This window comes from Neopsephotus bourkii, unplaced genomic scaffold (genome assembly GCF_033783945.1).
Source record: "Neopsephotus bourkii isolate Nb327-2 ecotype Australia unplaced genomic scaffold, CSIRO-AGI_Nbou_v1 NB_1189, whole genome shotgun sequence".
Lineage (NCBI taxonomy): Eukaryota > Metazoa > Chordata > Aves > Psittaciformes > Psittacidae > Neopsephotus > Neopsephotus bourkii.
In genome coordinates, this window is record NW_026901674.1 from 2984595 (window position 1) to 3010499 (window position 25905).

The window sequence follows — 25905 nt, forward strand, 5'->3', positions numbered from 1 at the left end:
GCTGTGTTCCCTTTCAGTCTGCCCTTTGCTGCCAACTGAAAGAGCAGTTGTTCAAGATGGTTTGCTTAGTTAGGTACTCAAATCCACACCTGATTCCTGAGTTCAAGTGACCTAATTTTCCATCACATTTAAAGATACTGGTTGTGCTTACTGCCTTTGGAAAACAGACTGTCCTGACACGGTGTTTATTTATAGGTCTTCAGTACACAATTCTGAAAACTGTTGGCTTCCTTCTTTGGGTAAAAACTAGGTTAATTATGAGAAGCATCTGCCAATCTGGAGAGCACAATTCTGTAGTCCTGGCCATGTGGCACACACATCATTAAAGACATAAGAGCCAATTTAAATCAGGAAGAACATTAGGAAAAGACTTATTTAATTATAAATTAGAATGTCAAGAAAAAAAATCCTCTTTTTCTGTTTGAAGTGACCTGCTGAAGTCTCAGAACATTATTTGCAAGGGGGTAATTCAGGTGAGCTGGCTAAGAGTTCCTCTCCTTGTCCCTACCAGACCACAGATTCACAGCCAGTAGGTAATTAATGACAACCACTCTAGGCTGCCTGCCTTCGCAGTTTGTCCTCTGGCACTTCTGAGGATCAAAGCAGCCAGTGGCCTCCATCTCCAGGACCCCACTCCTGCACTGAGAGCAGTAAATACTGAAAAAGCAATGGAGCAGGTTAACAGTGAGAGCCTACAGTTTCTCTTATTCAAGTTCTGTGCAAACATAAAAAGGACATGGAACTGTTGGAACAAGTCCAGAGGAGGCCACGAGGATGATCAGGGGACTGGAGCACCTCCTGTATGAAGATAGGATGAGAAAGTTGGGGCTGTTCAGCCTGGAGAAGAGAAGGCTGCATGGAGACCTCATAGCAGCCTTCCAGTATCTGAAGGGGGCCTATAGGGATGCTGGGGATGGACTCTTCGTTAGGGACTGTAGTGATAGGACAAGGGGTAATGGGTTAAAACTTAAACAGGGGAAATTTAGATTGGACAGAAGGAGGAAATTCTTTCCTGTTAGGGTGGTGAGGCACTGGAATAGATTGCCCAGGGAGGTTGTGAATGCTCCATCCCTGGCAGTGTTCAAGGCCAGGTTGGACGAGGCCTTGGGTGATATGGTTTAGTGCGAGGTGTCCCTGCCCATGGCAGGGGGATTGGAACTGGATGATCTTAAGGTCCTTTCTAACTATTCTGTGATCCTATGATTCTATAATAAATTATCTGTGAACAGTAATGCACACTCTACATAGGAGTGAACGTATGAAGCCCCCATCTCTCACCATCTCCTCTCCTGCAGATAGATGGTACAGTTCAAGGAACAGCTCTCTAACCTGCCAATTCCAAAACACTCCATTTTATTTTATAAGGGATGAGCAACAATGAGCAAGTAAATCTGTCCATTCTCTAGGAACGCTTCATAGCCTTTCACCAAAAGAACAGTTGCACATCCCCAAGCAGCACAGGCTTCTTTATTAAATTGCTTGGTTGAAGTTTTTCCAAACCAGTCTATTCTGTTCCTTCTGAAAGGTACCGTATTGAGAATATAGACACTGATGTTAGCTTCTCCATTCTGTCCTGTCTCAGCATTGTGCTAGAAGCACCGATGGAGAAGTATTCTACAAACTGAAGACGACACATACTCATATTGTTTAGTGCTAGTGTTTTTACTGAACAACCAAGGATTCAGTTTTAAGATGGTGACTTAGAATAATTTGCATACAAAGAGTATGAATGTAAACCCTCTCATTTCGTACCATGATGTCTAGCAGGCTCTAAGTGGTCTCCAGGAAACTTATTTTCTGAAGACGTTTGCAAATGCTGTTAAAGGGTAGAATGATATATTTGCAGGACATCATCCGTAAACACCAATGCAAACTCATTAACTTCATGCAGAAGGGACATCATCAGGAAAAAGATTAACATGTGAAAATGTCATTCAAATCACTGGCTAAAACCCATGAGGGATGCGCACATATCTTGAATTCGTACCCACTGCAATTTCATCTCAATTTGAATACTCAGAAGTCCATTCTGAAAACCAAACAACAGATTTGGATTTCTGAAGCAGTTTAGATTCAAACCAAGGTGCAATGTTGCAAATTCTTCTTTAGTGCTTAAGCATTTTCTTTATTCTGCTGACCACTAGCAGTGGATTTACTACCACTAACATTTCTTTATACAGTCCGTGTCAGGGGACTTCACCATGCTCAAAGGGTAGCAGACGAGTAGTAGCTGCAGCTAGCAGGCACTGTTTTCCAGGTACGTTGTACCAGTGCCATTCTGTGCTGTTAACAAGCAGAGTAAATGTTAACTGGTTCATTGGGATTACCCTTTCTTTAAATAATGAAAGGAGCTCTTTGATATCTACTGAAGCAGTCCCAAGGAGCAAATAAAGATAGCTCTGCTTAATTAATTCGTATCTTTTCCACTAAGAGTTTTAACCTGCCTAAAATCAAATATAAGAAGATTAAACTATGCTTTAGTTGTTGGCTAAAAACATATTGATAGAAAGCTGCTAAATCTGGACAGTATATCTTGAAATGTGATACAGCTGCCATTGAAACAAACTGTAGTCTCAAGAGGTTATAAAAAGGAAAAGATTTTAAGGTTAGTATGATAATTTGGCTAGAGGACTATCATCATTTAGATGCTTACTCCTTTTCTATACATCTCATCTCCTCCTTATCAGTGGCATATGTCAAACGTACACCTTCCTGAAGTGTGTAAGGGGACAGGGTGGTATTGCAAGAACAGTAAATCATTTAGGACAGAAAACTTCCTATCTTGATGCTATGGGCAAAATTAGGGTTAATGGGTAACAAATATCTATACAAATAACGCTAAAACCCTTTTACCACTACCAAAAAACCCATGCTGTTGGAGCTCTGATAGACACTTACAAAGCTTTGTTGCCAAGATGATGGTTTTGGCAGCATTTTGATTGCATCTGTTATCCATGGGTGTGTGTAGCCTAACAAAATATGTGATAGCTGCATGAATGTTCCTTGGAAGCCTTTATTAACTGGTGATGTTAAGCTAATAATAAAGTAACGATCTGTGCAGGACTAATGTTTTTACTGTAATTTAATAACCCAAGAAGAATATATTTTAGATCACTTGTTTCCTTTCAGTAACTTCTAGAACTGTTTGATTTTTGTTCGGCTATTTTCTTCTCCCAAAATATCCAGTGAAAATAAAACTGGAGTTTATTGCTTTTCCAGTGTGCTGTGCTTGGATAAATAACCGGTTTTATGGTAGTACACCTCATCCTTTTAAAAGCCTGAGGCTTGAAGGGACGTTCCCACCCCAGTCACATGTTGACATTACAAGCTGCAGTAGGACTGGACTCTGTGAGATGCTGAGTGTCAGCAATTTCCAGAGTGTTTAGACATGCACCAGGGTAACACAGAGCTTTTACAGCACCCCAGGGCTGTAAATCAGGATGGAAAAATGCTAGTGCACTCCAGAAACATGAGAAATTCACACTACCATAACCCTTAGCTTTCCTCAGCCCCCTTCCAGAGGCTATATGTGCTCCACTGATGCTGAATAAAGAGCTGCTCCCTCTGAATAAAGAGAGCTAAGGGGCAAGGTGACCTAAGCTACAGGGACTGAGATGGAGCAATCACCCCAATTCTCCACCAAGCCTATAGCATGGCAAGGAGCAACCACCTCATCTTCAGTGTCTGCAAGTCTCCCAGCTACCAACCTCTTAATACTCTCTGCCAAAGCTTCCTTTAAGCTTTCCTGATCTTCCTAATCCAGCAAACCTCCACTTATCTCTTCCTCATCAAACTAGACAAAATACGTCACTTTATATCAAACTATAGCTCCCCCCTCATCGTTTTCTCATCCCACTATCTACCCACTCAGCAGAACAGCCTGGCCTAGGCTGAATCTTTTCGCATTGCCAAATAGGACTTGCTGCAGCCTCGGCTTATTCCAGGGCAGTTTCCTATGAAACACTTCACTTACAGATTGTATGTCCTGAGTGCATGCTGTAGATAAGAGTTAATTATTAGAGCTAGGTAGACTAAAACAAGTAAAATATTTTCAAGACACACAAAAGTGAACTGTTGACATCCTTCACAAGGGTCACAGGACACTGAACAGAGCAAATAATTAAGAGCACTTGAAAATAGTAGCTGCATGGGTTTTTAGATGGGCTGAGTACTTTGAATGCATTCACTGTTTGAAAGGGATCTTTAATTGCATGAACTAACTTATGTTTTAAAGAGTAACTGAGTAATTCAGACATAACAATCCTGGGATGGTTCAAGGAGAGAGCAAACATAAATTGTTAAGACAAAGTCACTCAAGCGATATAAACCAGTTTTAGCTCTTACTCAGCTTTTATTGACTCAGTGTGTTCAGTGAGCCAAAGGATGCGCTCAGCTGCCACACAGCAAAGTTGTTAGACATTTCCAACAAAGCAGAACAGGCTGTTGCCATTGACTCCTGTGCATAGTTTCTCTAAGTATATGTCAGAGAAAGATGCAATAATGACCTAGAATTTGGTAGCAGATATTTATTCCTCTTCCTTGGCCTGCATAAAATCAAACTAAATTTATCCATTAAATAGTAGGCTCCATATTAGTATATTCATATGCTTGTTATCTAAGCATTCTGTTTGGAAAGATGATTTATTGTAGGTCAGCATTTGCTTATCCTTATGCATTCGCAGCATGATTCGTTATTTCCCATACTTAAGCGAAACGTGATCATGCAGCTCTACTAGATTCTTTTACAGAATCATTAACTTTTCTTAGCACAGCCTGAACATATTGGAAAAGGAAGCTTATTCCCATTGCTTCAAATTACAGGGGTGAATGAAGAACATGAACTATTCTACATTTTGTCTCAAGAACATTAGACGTAATGAATCCTCTAACATATGGTCACTGAATGTTGCTGTTCTTGTTTTCAGCTTTAGGATGATGGTAAACCCCATTTTTCTCCCTATGTATCCTCACTCACACCTCCTGCAGAAATTCAGCTTTTGCCTAAGTAACAGCTATTATCGTTCCTCATGTAATCCTTCTTTTTTTCCACAGAGAAGATTTTCCTCCACAGTTTGGTGGTGACCAGTTGGATCTTTGGTGCCTGTTTCCTCAAGACTCCTAGTTAGTCCCTAAAGGCATTCTTTAATTTCTTTTTATCTGCTACCACCTCTTTGCCTTCTGGACTCTTTCCTTTATTATATTATTTCCTTGAAACTTATAGGCCAAATTTTCTCTCTGTCCTCAAGAAGCCAAGACAGAAGGAAAGGGAAACTCAAGTCTGAATAGGTGACAGAAGAAATAGCAGGAAATCCAGTGGCTGGAGAGTACAGAGACCTTGTTAGAACCCCATGGAGATACGGAAGGTGGAGATCAGCCCTTGTTTGTCCCAAGAGGCAGGGAGGCAGCTGGGCAAAGGCATAGCTCTAAACCAACCATACAAGCTGGTCTCAGAGAAGGTAGGGAACTGGGGATATGAGGAAGCAGGGGAAGGTATTTGGACACATGGGAGGAAGGTGGAAAAATTCCTGCAGCACGATCTGAAAAGGACAGTGAATAGAATTAAGAGGAATTAAGAGACCTTTTGGGAAAGAGGAAGCTAGTGAGATTTGTTTACTATTTTAGTGGGAAGTCCGTATGCATATCTGTGTGTTCTGTTAGTCTGGCCTCTCACCTTCTTCAGAAACACCAGGCTGGATGGCCTTTTTCCTTTCTCTGCAGAAGGAAAGTCACACACAGAGAGACACCCACTGCAGAGCAGCACGACAAAGCTTGAGCCTGGTGTCTACACAGCCTCCTGGGTACCTCAGTGTGTCCCTTATTTTTGAACGTTTCCAAACTGGCTCCCTTTTTATTCAGCCTGGAAACCTGTATTTATAGTTTCTCACAAAAGTTACTTCTTGGACTCCATTGCAAATTGCCTTAGTTAATACCTTTTTTCACAAGAATAATAGCCTCCAATTTAATAGAGTTATAAAAGCATAACTTGAGCTCTGTTGATTTCACTGTAAAGCAGAAGTATTCAGATTGGTTTAATAACTGATAAGACTTTTGGACTGTAATAAACACAATTTTTTTAAATCAGCTTTTTATGCTTGGCAGATTAAACTAATACAAATGTTCTTTAGATGTGTATTTCTGAGTATACAGGGACTGCAAAACAGTAATATATAAAATCATTAAAAAGAATAATAAACTAGACAAAGACAGTGGAAAATATACTTAAAGGTTAAGGGATTGCAATAAGCATATTATTACATTGTGTAAGATGATGAACAATCTAAAATGAGATGTTATATCAAAATCAATGTTCACTGCTCAGTATGCAAGTGTTTAAGGCAGAGAAGTAAATCTTGTGAAGATCCCGACCGGTTCTTAGCGATATCCCATGCAACTATAATGAATTACACAACGTCATTCATGCAGAAAATTACTCAGAGGTAGTTATGGATCTCAGTTCTCCAGAATGGCTCTTGTATGAACAACTACACAGGTGTATCGCTAATAAAGAACACTAGACTGTAAGTGAGAATTTGCCATAAAACAATCCTAAACCGCTACTGATAAAGAAACCCATCCCATCTTTCCTGTGATACAACCCAACTATCATGTAGAGGGACAAATAAAATGATCAAGTAATTCTGCTTCCAGTCCTGAGTTCTCTGTACTTTCTCACCAGTGGCACTTCCTAGTGCATAACCAGATGTGACACCCCATGAACAAGCAGGAATCTCTCTGGAAGTTCACTGACCCTGCAGCTATCTGCTTGCACAGCATCTTGCTCTGGACTAGGTACTTCTGTGCTCACCCCCAGATTCTGTGTAGAGCTTGGTGGCCAAGGATGGCCTTTGTGGCACGAGGACCACACTGCAGCAAGAAACATCTTTGTGAAATTCTGCAGGAGAATGGAGATCAGGCAAGGACAAGTCATGCAATGGACAAACCTATGTGTGAGCTGGATGGAGCTGCACAAACTCAATTTTACAGCAGGACAACACCTATAAGGACAAAGTCATGATGCTGGGGCTATGAGTTTTACTCATAGGAGTCATACTAATTACTGACAGCCTGTGGTAACCTGGGAGTGTTATCTGTCACCTTCACTTCTACTAGTTTATTGTTTCCATGTAGTTTTAGTTCACATCTAAAAGCTTCCCTGGCGCGAGTTACAGCCACAGCTAGCTAAGGAAAAGGAATTGGGATTTCCTAACATGACTCGCAGACCTGTCTGTTCAAACAAAATTTGAAATTTAAAAGTAAAATATTCAGAACATTCCAAAATATTTTCATGTTACAAGCAGACAGGGACGTTTTCTGTTACCTAAGAACCTTCCCCACAGCATTTTTACAGAGCTAGTACCAGCATAGTTCTCTGTGTATCAACACTGATCTCTTTTCCTCTCTCAGGCCAATTATTCAAATCATTAACTGTTAGTACTTAATGAAATTTCTTGCTTTCGATCACATTAGAAGTCAATAGAATTTGTCAACCAGGTCAACATTCAATGCATTTTCTAATTAACAAAGCTCATGCCAGTAATATCTCTGGTGGCATTCTGCTTAACAGAAACACCCAATATATATTCACTGCAGAAGGAAACATTGACCAGCACGTTTCTTTTCCTCCAGAGAGGGGAAAAAAAACTCCCAACACTTCTAACATAATCAATCTTTGAAGACATCCACATAAAGAACTTGCATTCAGGACTGATACAGACAGCAAGGGCTGAACAAATGACATTGAGAAGTGACAGGAACTGCATATTGAATTATGTAGCAGAAAGGGACAAAACACATACATTTCCAGTCTAATGTGGTATCTATTAGCATGATGCTTAACTGAGACAATTAACCTTGTTCCTGCAGCTATACCTTTTCACAGAAGTGCTTTCATGTCTGCTGGGTTGTGGATGTCAATAGCACTATACTGATGAGTGGGCTTAGAAGTGCTCATAAAGCACAGGGTGCTCTGAATTTCTTCTGGTTCTTGACTGCAGAGCTCATTTATTTACATGGCTTTGACAGCACTAGCAAACTAGCAGTAAGTATAGTTGTGTTTGGTATCCAAAAGCCTATTATGTTGCTGATGTAACGGGGCTTGGAAGCCTGTACTGTATGTGAGAGCATCGGCTGTGCCTGGAGTCAGACTTGCTGGCTGTAAGGGCAGCAAAACTTGCCTGAGGAGACCTATGTAAGCATACAGTGTTGGACTTTAGAGTCTCAGCTGAAAGTTAAGCAGTAACAGTTTTAAATGAGACTGATTTTCCAAATCTGGTTTGCAGAATAAGCCCCACTAAGAATCAAATGCCCAAATACAGTTGAGGACTCACAAGTGAGTCTCATCTGATGCTTACTGAACACTTCCATTGACTCTAGAGCACTTGACATAAGCTTGTAAATATACATAAAAGAGCTGAGAAAGCCTCATTTAGTGAACAGGAAAAAAAATATAATAAGCATCTGCATCCAGAAATCAGGACCCACACCACAGAGCACTGGCTACAGGCATCCTTACTCCATCAGTCTCAAGCTAGATCCAAACACTGTGACTACTGTAACATTTTAGCCAGCTACAAGCTTCCCTACATACAAGATTTATTATAAATACCACTGCTGTATTCACAAATGATTTATTTTTGTCATTTCCTCCAGGGCAATTTTCTTAAAACAATGTATCTTTCAACCTTTACACATTGTCTTGCTCTACAGGCTGATGTATTACCTTTTAATTTCAGACACACATGACCTTTACTACCCTAACTTCCCTTAATACCTATTATTGTTATTATTTATGCAGCTCCCAGGAGCACACAAGACATACGTTAATATACTGTGCTTTGAAGTGCCGAATGTAAAACAGGCTACCCATAGGAATTTACTACTTAAGCTTCCTCTTTCATCATATCATTATGAAATTTAGTATATTTTTGATAATACAATTCCCTGAATTACACATTCATGGGGGATTATGTAGCTGTAAAGCCGTTTCCACATAGAATGACTTTTTCAGGTACTAACTCTTAAAACTCCAGAACTGCTGTGATGGGAACTTAAAGGTACCAACCCAACCACAAGAGCAATGTATGTGCTGTCATTTCAGTCAGGTCTGCAAAGCTTTGGCCAATTCCCAATAGCCAGCCGACCTTCCTGGCAGCAGAGCTCAAAGGCAGAGCAGGCCATGGGGTTGTTGTAGTTTGCTGTGGAAGGGTGAGCAGATGGCCCCACCAGTCCTTCTTGCCTAACTCCTGGAAATAAGTCAGATTGTTTTGTCAAAGATATAGCCCAAAGGACAAATAGCAATTTATAGAAATGTCAAGAAAGCACTTACAGGCGCCTCTATTTTTGTCATCTTTGGACCTTCTTGCCCTTCAACTTTAGTTAATGACTTCACTGGAGAGTCTAGAACCATAGAATAGTTAGGCTTGGAAAGGACCTTAAGATCATCCAGTTCCAACCCCCTTGCCATGGGCAGGGACACCTCACACTAAACCATATCACCCAAGGCTCTGTCCAACCTGGCCTTGAACACCGCCAGGGATGGAGCATTCACAGCTTCCCTGGGTGAGTGTCTGCAATCATTTAGATGGAAGTTTGAGCCCTTTCCTGAGCCAAATGCTACTTATTGCCCACATCTGATACAGGAAGTACACGACACACCTGCTTGAGCCTTTGAGATAACTGAAAGGGGAACGTTCGAAGTCCCTTGGGGAAGCTCCACACTCTCACACAACCTGGACAGGTCAGATGAAGAACAGGCATGAAGCCTTGTGCCTAGTGCATATCTTAAGATGATAACACAGTATGGAGACTTAAAGCCCAGCCTGTGAGAGTTCACAGCCACTATTTTGTATAGAAAACCATGCTGCTCAGGCAATAGCTTCTGCTGGAAACTGCTCTTTACATGACTGTCCCATGCCGCCCAACAAGTTATGCAAGACACCGACCACGTGCAAATTCAGATCTCCAAAGCAGGAAGACTAACGAACACCTTTCACTTGTAATCTCCATATCTGATTCAGGTTGAGTGCCGCCTTTTTTGCACAGGATCTGTTTTCATCAGTGAGTATTATTGTGAAGTGGGAGATGGTCACCAGAACAGAGTGTTTGGTCTGAGGATCTGATGCTCTCACTCTACATACTTCATTATGTGCTTCAGACTGGTCTGGTCCAATGAACTGGACATCTATTAGTGGTATGAATGCGTCTTCTGATTTCTCTTATTCATAAAGGATCCAGTTATGAACTCCAAGACCACTCCACAAGACAAACTTAAAAGCAGTGAGGGGAGGGATAATTCTTGAGTTGCTCCAAAAGTTCACTCCTGACCTGAACTCAAATTATAATATTGACCTGCCCATAAATAAATGAGCAGCAACTGTAGAAAGTTTCCATTTTGCTGGTGGAGATTCTTCCACTGTTACTAATTTTCTGGACTATTTACTGTACATTAACCTCTCTGAAATGTGAAACATTGATGCGTTACAGTGTGAGTCAGGGAGAATTGGTTTAGCAGAAGATCAGCCTCAACAGGGAACATCGTGCTGGAAGTACAGCTCTGCATTGTTCAGTTCTGACTAAAATCAAGACTCTTGTGCACCAACTGTATAGTGATGAGAACTGCTATATTTGCTTTCCTTGACAAATATCCTTATGCTGTGCACCACATAATAAACCAACACACATTGCCTGTCAACCAGTGGATAAGAATCCTTCTTTCTTTTCTGACAATTAAACCTCAAAATTGTTGGGGGGGTGTACTTTCACATAATCATAGAATGGTGGGGTTGGAAGGCACCTCTGGAGATCACCCAGTCCATCCCCCATGCTAAACAGCTTCACCTAGAGCACATTGCACAGATCCACTCTCAGTCATCTCTTCTCCAGGCTAAACAGGCCCAGCGCTCTCAGCCTTTCCTCTGAGGGGTCTTTGTGTCCCTCCAATAGACACTCTCCAGCAGTTCCTTGTCTTTCTTGAACTAGGCAGCCCAGAACTGAATACAGAACTCCAGATCCAGCCCCACTAAGGCAGAGTAGAGGGGGAGGATCACCTCCCTCTACCTGCTGGCCACAGTCCTCTCAGTGCATCCCATTGTCCTCCTTGGCCACAAGGACACGCTGCTGGCTCATGGTTAACTTGTCCACTTGACCACACTTAACCTTTGTTGCACTTCATCAGGCTCCTCTCCACCCAGCTCTCTAGCCTGTCCTGCTGAATGGCAGCAGTGTCTTCAGATGTACCAGTCACTTCTCTGAGTTCTGTACCAACAGCAACCCAGCTGATGGTTACACTCTGTCCCTTCATCAAGTTCATTGATGAGGAAGTTGAACAAGATTGGACCCAGTACTGACCTCTGGGGAGCACCACTAGCTACAGGCCTCCAACCAGACTCTGCACCACTGATGACAACCCTCTAAGCTCTGCTATTCAGGCGGTTCTCAGTCCATCTCACTGGCCACGCATCCACACTTCCTAGGTTTACCTAGGAGGATGTAATGGGAGGCAGTGTCAAAAACCTTGGTGAAGTAATGTAGACAACAGCCACTGCTCTATGGACAGCATATTCAGTAGGGAGTAGCATAACCATTCACCATCATTTTTCCTTTAATCACAAAGGTATTCTTGAGGAATACACTTGAACATTTATCTACAATTCCCAGTTTGTTTCACCTTTCTTCAACTCCCTCCAGGATAATTTAGAATCTTAATCTCACAAACAGCCTGAAGGAGTTGCTACACAAGTGTCTCTCTATGATTAGCTATAAGGCTGAGAGACACAAAAGTGAAACATGATTTAACAGTATGAGGAGAACTATTTCCTAGCTGAAGGATACTTTGGTATCTTCCTTGTTAATCATGGCATAGGCTAAATATAAGGGCAGAGTATAGACAAACAAGGCAGAATTCAAAACAACTTTTAGGTTGTTGTATGCAATTTCTACCTAAGATGGTCATGATGCATAATGAAAGAACATGGGAGTTCTTTCATTGTACTGAGATTAGGTGTAGACAAACCAAAATTAATCACACAGTGCAGGGGGAAGAAAAGGGAGATGCTAGAATTGGGGGGTGAGAAAAATTAAAGTCAAAAGGGCAAAAGAATGCTTGGTAGAGTGCAGAGAAGAAAAGGGATGGGGATCTGGACTGAAAACCTTAAAATGACCATTAAAAAAGTCTCACTAAAGAAGGAAGAGGGGATACTTGAAAGGAAAAATAGCTGCTAAAGGAGATTAAAATTACAACAGAAATCATATGTACTTGAAAGACTGTGAAAAGAGATGGTGAAATAACAGTGTATGTCAGACCAGAATAGCCTGGGGAGGAAATTAGACTGATAAAGAGAACTGGAAAATAAACCAACAAGAAGTGATCAAGCAGAGATAAAAGATCAAAACTATGGAGTGGGGAAACAGAGCATGTTATACTATGTTTTATGAAAGGATGGAGCATACTTACTACTATCAAGGTTCCCTGCTATCTCAGTCTGAAGATGTCTAAGCCAAACACAATAGAAGCAGTTTCCTGGAGCCTGATCACAGACTCCTCTTTTACAAGGATGTCATTTCTCCTATTTGTTTATCTGTTTTCAGGTGTTGCCACTTTCCATTCCCTTAGAACCAGCTCACTGGTAATCCCAAAGTAGCTGACTTCCTCACACCAGCTCCTGTTCACAGCATCTGTCTCTGTGGGAAACAGAGATATTTTGAACTAGCATCTTTGCTTATTTAAAATTTACTTATTTCCACTATTCACTTCTATTCTTCAAGAAATTAAACCCAGCAGTTTGTCCTTTCCCAGAGCAACAGCCTGCAGAGATATTAAACCTGAAGTAGAGAGTCATAGAAGTACCAAGACAAGGAGGAAGCTGTGTTTTAATTAGCACTCACTGCTCATACAGTTTAATTCCTGACATAGAGAAGATTTTCAGTGTATCTTCAATTTAAACATGAGGTCTGATAGGAGCCAAAATTGACAGGTATAGAAGTGCTCTGCTAAAGGATTTTATAATCTGGTGCACATAGATTCAGAACTATAAATATTTCATAATCCATTTACTTGTTAAAATTTGTGGCGTAAGAATGCATGAGTTGCTTTATGGCTGCAACGTGCAATGGATCCAAAGAGTGATATAAACCAGAGACATATTTTATGTTGATGCTTGTACAGCATCCTGTGTCAGGGAAGTTGTTTGCCATCTTCACAGTCCTCAGACACAGACGCGCACTCTCTGCAAGGAGATATTTTGGTCTACTAAATAAACAGAATCATTAGCAATGCACACAAAAATAACCCACAGATGGCTGTAGGCTTATTATGAATAGGGTTTCTGGGTGCTTCTTTGTTTCTTTTTTTACTTAAGTACATCAAAGCCAATAAACTGATGGATGTGTCTGAAGTATTGTTTGTAGGAAATATAAGTTACTTCATTCTTTATCAGGAAAAAGATCAAGAAAAGAGAGGTCACAGTAGGATTTGATGGCAGAGTTTAAGCTTTTAGGTTCTCAATCTCTTGCAAGCATCATTATAGAAACAGTCTTTCAAGATGTGTGATTAGGGTTTTGGTTTGTTTATTCTCTAGGTACCACGGATTTTCCTGCAATTGCTCATTTACTCTAAGAGAATTCTCTTCTGGACTTCAGAGATTTCAGCTCATCTCCAGCCCATTGTTCATAGTTCATGGGGGGGCAGTTCTGTAACCTTAACTACTTCTACAACTTAAAATGGATAAGCAGCAGCTTTCTCTGTGCTATAACCTCACTCTTCAAGGGAGACAGAACGGACTAATAAATATCACTTCCCTGACTTTTGTGTGTAAGTGCCCCATGGAAATAGGGGCACAAGGATTGCCTCTGGCCTCTGCTTCGCTCTCAGGTAGCCCCATGAAAAGGGACATCACAGACAGTTTTGAAAGTCCATGTTAAACTATTTTCTCTGATTTAGCTACCAGTTTCTTACTAACCTGCGCCCTTCCATTGCCCTCCTCTGCTTTGAACAGCCACAGTTCCTCAATTTAGATGCAACACAGTAAAGTAATCATATCCCATCCCTGTTGTCCCTTAGTTACTTGGCTCTGAAAAGCTATAAACTCACTCTAAGTAACTTTGTATATTTTAATTGCATTTGGAAGATTTCCCTTCCAACGTGCTCTGACTGTGGCAGTGAAGCCATTCCCATGGCCCCTTGTCATTATGCGGTAAAATATGCTTTCCAGAAAAAAGGCACGTTTGGATCACTGGGAATTACAAAGAGCTTTTCCCTTTCTGAGCAGCACTGAACAAGCCAGGTTCAATGTTTCATACATAATGCTCATAACCACCTTGGAGATTTTCAGAAAATTGATGGATTTTCTCCTCATCAGAATATGTATTTCTATGGGTCATTTTCTCTGAGATATAGCTTCTGGAAATGATGATGGGCTTGCACTTTGTTTAAAGTGAGAGGTTCAGTTCTTAGGTACCAATCCAATTCATTACAACCTACCTGTTGCAGAAAGCAGGTGCCAAGGCTGTGCATGAGTGAAACCCAGCAGCACACACCTACCTACAGCAAAGAACAACGCTTGAGACAAAAAGCCCCGTCTCACTGTATCAGTCTGAGTTTGAATAACCATTCACATGTCACTGCCTGGGGCTCTTGCACCATCATTTTGTAACCCTCTGACAAGGACCATTTGGATTTCTAATGTCTTCCTTATGGAAAGTAATTAAGGTAGATGAAAAACTTTGTGCTGCAATGGCTTGGGGCTTTTCTTTTGCTACTAATTATTTTGATTGAAAAGGAAACCTTTGCTGCAGCTTTTGGTGTAGTCAGATATTTTATGGCTTTTCCTCAATAGCTGCTCTGAACATTCATATTTGCTGGACTAACTCGCGAAATTACCTTTATACTCAGGAGAAGCACCCTGACATTCCTTTCTTCTTGTCTGGCCTGCCTATATCTCCTACCACAACTCATGACTATCTTAAGCAGTGTGCTTGGAAAAGTTAATATAAGGAACCTTTTGGCTAGTTGGAGAGGTCAAAAAATAGAAAACAATCTGGATACTTTTTTATACTTCATTGCACTTTCCATTCACATGGTTGCCCTTAATATAGTGATATTTGAATATGAATGTTTGTAATCAGGGTCTTTCTGTACAGATATCAGGAAATGGTTTCAATTCAGCAGCCCATTAGTTGTTTTTTTCTGGCAAAAAATAAAGTGCTTTCCAGAAGGTCCTGGAAGGAAACAGTTAATAGATGATCTTCCATGACAGCTCTTTGACAACAGTATAGGTTTCATTATTGTTTGTCTTCTCTTCAGTACATAAGCAGACAAATATTTTCCCAGGGGTACATCTATGTCAACATGTGGTGCTACACTTGGCAGGTTCAAATTAGTAGGTGACATGAACTGCCATAAAACTTGGCATCTTTCCTCTTCATCACTGAGAATGAAATTTAATTGAGGAAAACAGCAAGAGGTGGAATTAAAACCTGCACATTTAGAGCTTTAGTCATAAATACCAGTGATTTAGAAAATTACACTGAGTTTAGGGTGGAGCTGTGTGGAAAAATTGAAGATCAGAACAGCAAGTGGAGAATTGGATAACAGAAGAGTGCAGTCTTTGAGCTATAGAGATGGGTATGAGAGAACAGCAGAAAAAGTGATTGGCTGACAGATAAAGAAGAGGTTTTGGCATGGTGAAAAAGGATGGAAAAAGGATTTGACATTAAAATGCGGAAGAATAAGGTAGAGTAAAATGGTTTAGGTAAAAAATAACTGGTGAAAAACACTGACCAAGACTTGGCTGGAAACAGAAAGGATGTGAATAGTTTGGATACAGACCGTTCATTTTTATTTCAAGAGGAAGGACTCTATCCCAAAAGCAGGAGGCAAAGCTCTTGGAAATCTGTGCTTATTCCCCTTCTCTGCCATGAGATTTTTACGTGCCTTTGAGCCAGCCACTTTTACCAACGTTTTCAAGTGCAGTTGTCCTAACTACACCATGACTTTTAGATGGTCTGTTGAGCATCCCCAACATCTACAGCAAGAGAGAGACACTTGTAGGAAAGACCACTCGTTAAACCCAGGCACTGACAACATCTACTTTTCTGAGCAGTCTGTTGATTAAGAGGATTAGCTGCAGAGCTGTAAACAAGCAAACTGCATTTTTCTGGTTTAGGATTGTTTCAATTTGTGTGGATGTTAAACCCCTGAACTTTCCCCAAACTTATGCATGTGAATTGGACACTAGAACTTTAAAAGAAGTTCAAATAGGATTACCCCGGCTAAATCTCATGCTTTAATACTCAGTTTTTTCTTGATGCATGTAGAACACTGCCTGTTGATAATGGCTGGGCAGATGGCATACAAACCCCTAGCCTCCAAAAAATCGTGTTAGCACAGCTTCATTTAAGAGGCTGAAAGTGTTTGGTCTGCATTTTCGTACCCTAAAATTTAATCTGCTTAACTTGGCTAGAAGAACAACATTTTCTTCTCTGTATTCAGAGTAACTTTCCATGACAAACACTGCAGAAAAGGTTTAAATAAGTCATGAAGAACTGGGTTGGTGTCGTGTCCGTTCCCCCCCCTTATTTCACCACGCACCTCTGCTACAGAGTTCCCAGCTTAAGCTAGGCAAATCAGAGACTCATATTATCATAGAATCATAGAATAGTTAGGGTTGGAAAGGACCTTAAGATCATCAAGTTCCAACCTCCCTGCCATGGGCAGGGACACCTCACTCTAAACCATATTACCCAAGGCCTCATCCAACCTGGCCTTGAACACTGCCAGGGATGGAGCATTCACAACTTCCTAGGGCAACCCATTCCAGTGCCTCACCATCCTAACAGGAAAGAATTTCCTCCTTACATCCAATCTGAACTTCCCCTGTTTAAGTTTTAACCCATTACCCCTTGTCCTATCACTACAGTCCCAAATGAAGAGCCCATCCCCCATATTGACTGTCCACTCCTCATTTTGTTGATTCTCAGCTTGGGAGCAAGACTTGCAGAGATGCCATTGCTTGCTCTGTACAAGGGTTACCTGAAAGGTCTGTCAGAATCTAATACAAGTCACAGGCAGTGCTGCTTAAACCTGCACTATTGATAAGCAATATCTGCTGCAAAGGAGTATGGAACAATAAAGCCTTCCTTTTATTTCTTGTGAAGATATAAAAGTTACCATGCAGTAAACATACTTATCATGTGCTTAATGCTATCAGCTAACCAAGCATCCTGGTCAATCTTTCTCGCATGCATTTGGAGCCTATAAGGATGCTGGGGAGGGACTCTTCATTAGGAACTGCAGTGATAGGACAAGGATAACGGGTTCAAACTTAAACAGGGGAAGTTTAGAGTGGACATAAGGAAGAAGTTCTTTACTGTAAGGGTGGTGAGGGGGTTGGAACTGGATGATCTTAAGGTCCTTTCCAACCCTAAATATTCTATGATTTTATGATTTCAGACATGACACTGAGCTCTAATGTCACATTTCTGTGATACTTCCGTTTGGCTGAGGATTTCTTTAGCGAATTCTCCCATTGTTTTCAAAACTGAAACAGTGAGCCCTAAGTCAGATCTTTTTCCCTTAACATAAAACATAAATCCACTTTGCTCTTATTTTTTTTTTGTTTTATATTAAGAGCATCAATGCAAGCCGTTATTTATGAAGATATGAAAGTGCAGCTTGAGTTCTCATAGATATTCATTTTATTCTGCTTAGACCTTACAGAGTGAAGTCCTTCATATTACTTACCCTTTCAAAATATTACAGTATTAAGGTGGCCATTTTCAGTGTCCAGCAGAGGAAGCAGTTGGTTAAGGTGCCACAGCGTTCCAGTGGCAGAACAAGGATTCAGATCTGCACTTTCTATATTGCATTCCCAGGTCTCTCTGATGCGCCCTTAAGACACGGGCAGGACTATTGGATGACTCCATCCATGTCACACACATATGGAGCCTTTATGAGCCTTGGGCCCAGGTGGCACTTGAGTTCCTCCATCATTACATTAGACAATTCTTAACAGAAAAAGCACTCAGGTTTAGCTTTTTCGGTATGGTGCAGTGCAAGCATTGCAGGCACATGCTGTCCCCAACAACTGGAGCAAGGTAAATTGTGCAAGTCCCTTGTACTGCATCCAAAACCCTCCTCTTTAAGTATTGGTGTCCCGTATACTTGTCTCAGAGGTGACTGATGAGAATAAGGTTGCTGGCAACGGTGGCTCAGTTGATAAATTGGTTCACATCTAAGGCACTACACCATGAGATCAGGTGGCCTCAGACTGGCACTGCACTCCTCTTAATTAACCTGGCTGATTGCTGGATCAGATAAATCAGCACGCACAGGACAGAGAGAAACTTCCCAGGGAGAAAGAAAATGGAAGTGTCTGTAGGACATTGCTGAAAATCAGCACCAGGAGGCAACTGGGGAGAATGCTGAATCAGGAGCAGGCTCAAAAGTGGACCAAGGGAAGCAGATACCTGAGCTCATGGAGTGTTTGGGGTTTTTTTCTATCCTTCATTCCAGTATTTTACCCGAATTGGTCTACTTGTCAAAGATTTCAGGTATTTCTGTTGATGAAGGAGCTCTGTAAGTCACAAGAAAAAGCTTGGGGCAACGGTCAGGGCTAGTTTTATGTTTGCAAACTACTTTCCATAAGTTATTTCTTAATTTTTTTTCAAAGTCAAACCCAGGATGTCAACACAGTGAGTTTTACCCTTGCAAAAGTGAATGCAAAGAGAAAACAGAATGGATCCTTTCTGTAGCTCAGTTGTGTTATTTTCTTTTCCTTCTAAGTAATGGCTAATCCAACCATCACCTGCTGCCTTTCAAGTACGGCTCTCCCAGCTCTCCTGTGCCAGTGACTCTAGGCAGACCATTAACAGCAGAGCTGATTGTATGCTCCTCTAACTGATACCTGGCCTTGCACCAGGGGAATCCTTATGCCCAATCGTGAGTAGCACACAACCTTAAACAGATTTTATTAGAAACAAAATGAAGTTAAATGCGTTAGCCATTAAATCCAATAACAGAAGCCAACACTGTGTTCTCTCAGCCCCCTACTGGTGTTTTCATTCATTTCATTCATTTCATCTGTGCTAATGTTTTTGGTTACAATCAAAACTGTGTAATAGCTATTATTACATTTTCTATTATAATTATTCCTGACTGCCACAGCCAGGATTTAGGATTTTGGTGCTCAAGACACTGGGAGCTCTACTCAGATGGTGTAATTTCTGCACAAGCCCCTCAGCCTACAGCCTTATGTAAGCTAAGAGACACACTGAAGAGCTGGGATCGGTGTCTGAAGTCATAGGGTCAATTTGGAGGCTCCTATCAGAAAAACGCCAGGAGGAGTGGAAAAAAGACAAAGCAAATTCAACCATGAGCTCCTTTCTGACCAGCCAGAGCTGCACTGTGACTCAAAGACTCTATGAAAGAGGTTGGGATCTCTGCTGATTCCCCCACCACAGGGCAGCTCAGCTATATATTGATTCTTCATATCCAAACCTACAGCAGCTCTAAAATTGACATTTCCAAAGTGAACACAGCAACCCTTTGGAGCCGGTTGGTTTCTCAGCATCATTTGCCTGCACTCAAGGTAAATACACTCAGTGCTACCATAATAGCATATGCAATAATGAATGCAAGTCTTGGCTTGGTTTTTAATCACATAAGGCTGTCCCCATTAAGCCAAATTGTTTGCATTTCAGTGTGAAGGTTTCATTTTACTTTAAGATTCCCCCTACTTGAAATAATTTTACAGATCTAGTTTTCCATTTGTTTTCAGTTCCTTAATGTTTTCATTTGCCTAGTGAATGGGAATTATCTCAGCGTCCTGTAATGTCTGTGTTCTTCCAGCAGCACTCATTTAGAGGGTACAGAAACACTTCCATGTGTTGATATTTTGAAACCTGGAGTTAATTGCAGTCATTTCTATTCAAACAGGCATACCAAGAGTAAAGCAAGAGGCGGCTGCATTTCTTGGTGTAGTGCCTGAAGATGTGCATTAAAGACATAAGGAGCCAACTCTTACTATTATTTTCCTCTTCAGATGCCCTTAGAATACTAAAGCAGCAAGTTTGCAGGAAAATGCAATGACTTTTATTACACCAACTGTTACATCCAGGAAAAACAGACACACTCTTGGGCACATAACACAGCATTAAAGAGCAGGTATTTATTTGCTTAACTGAGTCTGAGTGGCCTCTGTCAAGGACATCCTGGATATCCTCAGGTACCCTTTCAGACACTGGTCCCCAGCTTTAGAGGGAGGGATCCCACAAGAGAGAGCAGCAGGGCCCTCCTGCAAGGACAAGTGGGAGTTTTCCCCCTATCTTCCTCTAAGAAAAAGAGATGAAGCTCTGCCCACACTGCATCCAGGTACGAGTATGTCCATCACAAGTCTTGCAATGGGTTTTCATCTTTTGATAAGCTACAGAATGCCCAGGGTGAGGGGAGGCTGATGAATGAATTAGCTAAGACTTGTTCTCCCTATCCTAATACAGTAAAAAGTGCAATGGCAAAGAAATTGCAGAATGCATATGTTTAGGAGTAAAAAACCCACCCCCAAACCCACATTAACACAACAAAACCCAAACCATTAACAATGAGGCAGAATTTTGAAGTCCCCAGTAGTCCCACTGAGCTCTGAGGCATTAGGAAGACCTCCAAGACCAACAAACATGGTATTTTTCTTTCTGGTGTTGGGGAATTATTCCGAATAGTAGAGATTTGAGGCAGCTCAGAGCATTGGTGCCACTATGTTTCTACCAGGCACTTGCTAGCTCTTTCCTTGTACACAAACTTGCTTGGGCTGCTGCAGCTGTCAGTCATTAAATCAAATATTAAATATAATTAAAAATATTTACTTCACTTTCCAATCCCCTATTTAAGCACAGCAGACGTCAGCCGTATTTAATAGCCTCACTAGGCAGTGCCAGCAAACACTGATTAAACAAAACCAGTTTCTCACATAGAAATAAGCCTCAGACTCACATCTCTGCTCTGTGCAGATTTCACCATGCATCCTGCTCAAAAGTACCATAGAGGGGCAGGGGCAGATTACCTTTCAGAAAGGAGATGCAGCATCCCAGAGAAAGCAGTGGGATACATCCAACTCCTCCCAAGTGTTCAAGGAGTATTCTCTTACCCCCCCCCCCAACTTGTGGATGAGAGTAAGGTATTGAGATATATAGAAGAAGACACAAGGGTCTGATGGAATCTTACATACTAAACCACAGAATAAGGCATAAATCTGCTGTCTGCATGTTGATGGAGGGAATTTCACAATATCTTATAGGAAGAGATAGGCTAACAGTGGCCACATTTCTGTAAGTAAGGCATGTCTTCAACGGGTGGTTCACAGATACACTCCACATATAAGCAATGATAAACTGCTTGACATAGCATGTATTTCAGAAAGAATCTCTTCACAGGCGCATGTACCAATATGACCAAAGTTTTATGATCACCAATAGCTTTGTTTCCAAGAAGGTTTTTCTTTTTCTTCCATCTTTATAACCAGAACAACTATTCTCCAACCAAACCAGACACTTCTTTGCCTATTTCCAAGAGATTTCCGAGCCCACTCATAAAAAGATGTGCAACATAACACAATATTTCCTAGTTATGTTCAACCTGAAACAAATCTATCAAATCCAAGATCTAGAGCTGCCAATATTCTCTTCATACTCAGAGGAAAATAAGATTTTTAGCATACATCAAATAGTAACAGGTACACAAATAAGACATGTCAAGAACTTTATAAACATCTGCACAGATGCGGAACAGGTAAGGTTAAATTTACTCAAACCCTTGTAACCCTGAAAACGTGAAGCGTCCACAACCATGCATTAACTTTGCTCCAAGGAAAAAACATGCAAGGAAACAAAAATAATAACAAAAAAATTCTTAACTAGGGCTACCTTCCCAAGTAGAAAATAAGATTTTCCACTACTTTCCATTCCGTAGGATTCTTAGAAGAGCATCATTCATCACTGAGCAAGTGCAGGCTTTCACTTTAGCTTTAACCTGGTTTGCTCTACAGCTTTGGATCTTATCTTATGCAGGTGCTGCAGCCTTAAATCTTGTGCAGTATCCGTACACATAATGAGCAACCCAAAAGTTACAAGATAAGTCAGAATTTCTTGAAGAAAATAGAAACTCACTGGGTGTCCAGGATAAAAGTGGTGAGGTGAAGAGTATGGGGAAAAGCAGCGCGAAATTATTTCTTTACAAGTCCATAGAATTTATATAAAGAATAAAAGAAAATATTTCTTTTTTCCTGCGCAGTCCTTACGCAAGTCTAATATTTAAAAATTAATAACTAGCTTCTAAAATTTAATTTCTTTAGCTCTAACAGAACTTTTCTTTAGAAAGCTGGCAAGATTCTCTATGAGGGGTTGCAGAAGAGCAGTGTTTTTTAAGCTGGCATCAACACATAATATTAAAACCACTGAAATTCTACTGAAGGAAAAAAGTTATGCTTTTAACACATGCAGAACTCAGTAGAGAAACAAATCCCATCCCTGTTACTTTTACACTGTATATATAGGGAATTAAAACAAACTTACATTTTTTTTTCTATTGCCACATCAAAGTTGTGTTGTAAGATACAGGGTTAAAGGAAGCAGGTCTACTGTTGTATCCTCAGGTGATCCTGCCCCTCTACTCTGCTCTTGTGAAACCTCACCTGGAATATTGTGTGCAGTTCTGGTGTCCTCGACATAAAAAGGACATGGAACTGTTGGAACAAGTCCAGAGGAGGCCACGAGGATGATCAGGGGACTGGAGCACCTCCTGTATGAAGACAAGGTGAGAAAGTTGGGGCTGTTCAGCCTGGAGAAGAGAAGGCTGCGTGGAGACCTCAGAGCAGCCTTCCAGTGTCTGAAGGGGGCCTATAGGGATGCTGGGCAAGGACTCTTCATCAGGGACTGTAGTGATAGGACAAGGGGTAATGGGTTCAAACTTAAACAGGGGAAGTTTAGATTGGATATAAGGAGGAAATTCTTTCCTGTAAGGGTGGTGAGGCACTGGACTGGGTTGCCCAAGGAGGTTGTGAATGTTCCATCCCTGGCAGTGTTCAAGGCCAGGTTGGAAGAGGCCTTGGGTAATATGGTTTAGTGTGAGATGTCCCTGTCCATGCATGGCAGGGGGTTGGAACTGGATGATCTTAAGGTCCTTTCCAACCCTAAGTATTCTATGATTCTATTGTGCTGATTTAAAAATAAACAATAATATTAAAACTATACAAAAGAATGTACTTAAAAATAAATGAACCCTAAAATGTTCTAATTAAAAGAAAAAAAAGGCAATACACACAGAAAAAAAAGAACCACAAGAAAAACCAAAAAACCCAACCAAATAAGCAAATAAATGTAGCTAAGAACTTTTCCTATATAAATCTTTCTCTTTCAAGCAGTCTCTTTCAAGTGAGACTATTACCTCTTGAAGAGCTCTTTATATTCCCATTCCGCATGCTCTTTGCCACAGGTGGGTTCTTATTGACTTCAGCTGCCCATTTTTATAGCAGCTGTTTCCTGCACTCTGCATGGCAAATGTGCCAAATGTGCTTTGTGGGGTTTTATACCTCCTTCCTGGACATGGGTTATGAGCTCTGTGAGCTCAGCCATGGAAACTGGTGTAAGGCAAATAACCTGTGCTAATGTGCCTGGGTCTGCAGCAAGTTAAAAAGGGAGGTGACCAGATATGGCACAGAAATACTCTATGGCAAAGCATTAACTCACTGCAGGTGGGGTTTGATTCAGGCACTGACTTTAAGCCTTGCACAATCTACGGTCTGCAGTGGGTTTGTGGCTGAAATTCCGCTTTTGCTGTAGCTTGGAACAAGTTCCTTTCAATTTGGTCCTCAAAACAATGGCATGAATGCATGTCAAAATGCATGTCAAAAATGCATGTCAAAAACTGCAAAGGGGTTTCTATTTCAGGATTAGGTACTCTAGTGAGAAAACATTTCTTTATGGTAAATACAGAGACTTTTGTAAGAAATTCAGAGGGAAAAAAAGATGAAATCCTAAATGCAGCTGTCTGTGCACACACTGTACTTGTGTAGCCAGAACCCAAAAGCTCTTACCCTAACGCAGTACATTTTCCAGCTCGCATAAATATAGGTCTAAGTTACCCCCATGCTTCCTGCTTTTCCAAAGGCATCAGAAGCACTCACTGCAGATGTATTAGGAGAACAAAAGATAGTACTACAAATCTTTTAAAGAGAAATCTGGCAAATCCATATTGCTTTCGATGTAGTTCAGTAGGTTATCTGGAGTCCTCCAGCGTGTGTCTGCATCACAAGGAGTTCACTTTTACTTAGAGTAGATTTGGTTTAGTATTTGCTATCACAGATAGTGTAAAGGTGTCATGCCCCTATGACAATTTTTGTGGCCGTTTATTTCACAACACCAAGATTGGCAGATGTTTCCTGATGGAAATATGCGGGTCAGTGCACCAAGGCCTCCAGAAGGAGCTACATCTGTGATTAACTTGAATTGATTTTAAAGTGAGCTGCCCAGAGAACCTGACACTGAACGCGGTGCGATTTCATATCCATAAAAAAGATCACTGACCAGTTGTCACATGTACAGCTCATGTGCTTAACCCGTGTCTGGCTGCCCCTCCAGGGCGCAGTCGGTATCTCTGGAAGGCTGTTTTATTTAGCAGATATCCCCTCTCAGCCACTTCTATCTGATTCAATTTCCTCCTGACTCTCTGCCTCGGGACTTTTTAATTTTCCAGGATGTGGTTTTTGTCTTTCAGTACACTACCACTCATCACAGAGAGCTACAGTCCATACCTCTGTGCACAATGAACCTTTGGGGCTGAAGAGGAAAGGCACACGGCTCTCCCTGTGATATTTCATTTCATCAGCTCTGCCACATCTTTAAATATCCACAGCACTTAGATCATCCTCATATAGTCCTTCCAGCTCATTAAGGGTCTGTGATTCCCCCAAAACCCAGCAGAAGGAATATCTCTTTTCACAGATCCACTTTTCTCAGTTTCCTGCCAGGTAACAGTTTACAACAGCTTTCTCATGCAATTCCCCTGCTCTATTAGAGTCAAATATTGCTGCGAGCTGTAGCTCTAAGCTAAAAGCACTTCCTCTCACTTCCACCATACACAGAGATATTTTTATATCACTGGTCGTTTAAAAAAGATTAATTGGGGAGGGGGGGGGAAATGGCTTCTGCAGAGGCTGTGTTCCCATCATATTTATTTGATTCCAGTCCATTTTGTAGCCTGCCTGAAATGAAAGGCACCTGCTGGCAGGACTGTCTTGTCATTAATGCTTGTTTTGTTACTGGCTCTGTCTACACCAGCAGAATATTCATGCTTTCCCCCTAATGAAGGGCTCTGGTCCCCACTGGTGCAGACTGATTTCCATCAGCCAGCTCACTAGCAGATCATGAAGCCACACCAGCAATTCTTTAATAGCTATTTATGCCTGCTTATGCCCACAGCAGGTACCGCCAAAGTTGTACTATTTTGTTTCATTTATGTTAGCTGATTCTGCTAAGCTGCTGTGGCATATTCAAGAAAACAGTACTCTCCTCTGACTTGCAGGAGGCAGGGAATTAAACAACATGTACTCACCAGATTTCTTTATTCTTAAGGCAGTGACAACGGTGCTTGCTTCAGTGCAACCCCCTTTTGGTCCTTCAGAGATTGAAGGCAGTGAACCCACATTTCTTCTGAAACAAATACAGAAGCAAAAGGGAATATACTCAGGGCTCTCACCTTTGGCTTTCAGCAAGGACAAACCTGTGGCGGATGCTCCTGTGGAAGCCACTTTGCTGCCGGCTCCACAGGACTACATGAGGTGAAAGTTGACTTCTGCAGCCACGATGGTTTGGAACATCATGTCTTCTGGTTTGCTGCTTCAGACAGCTCCTGATCGCCATAAG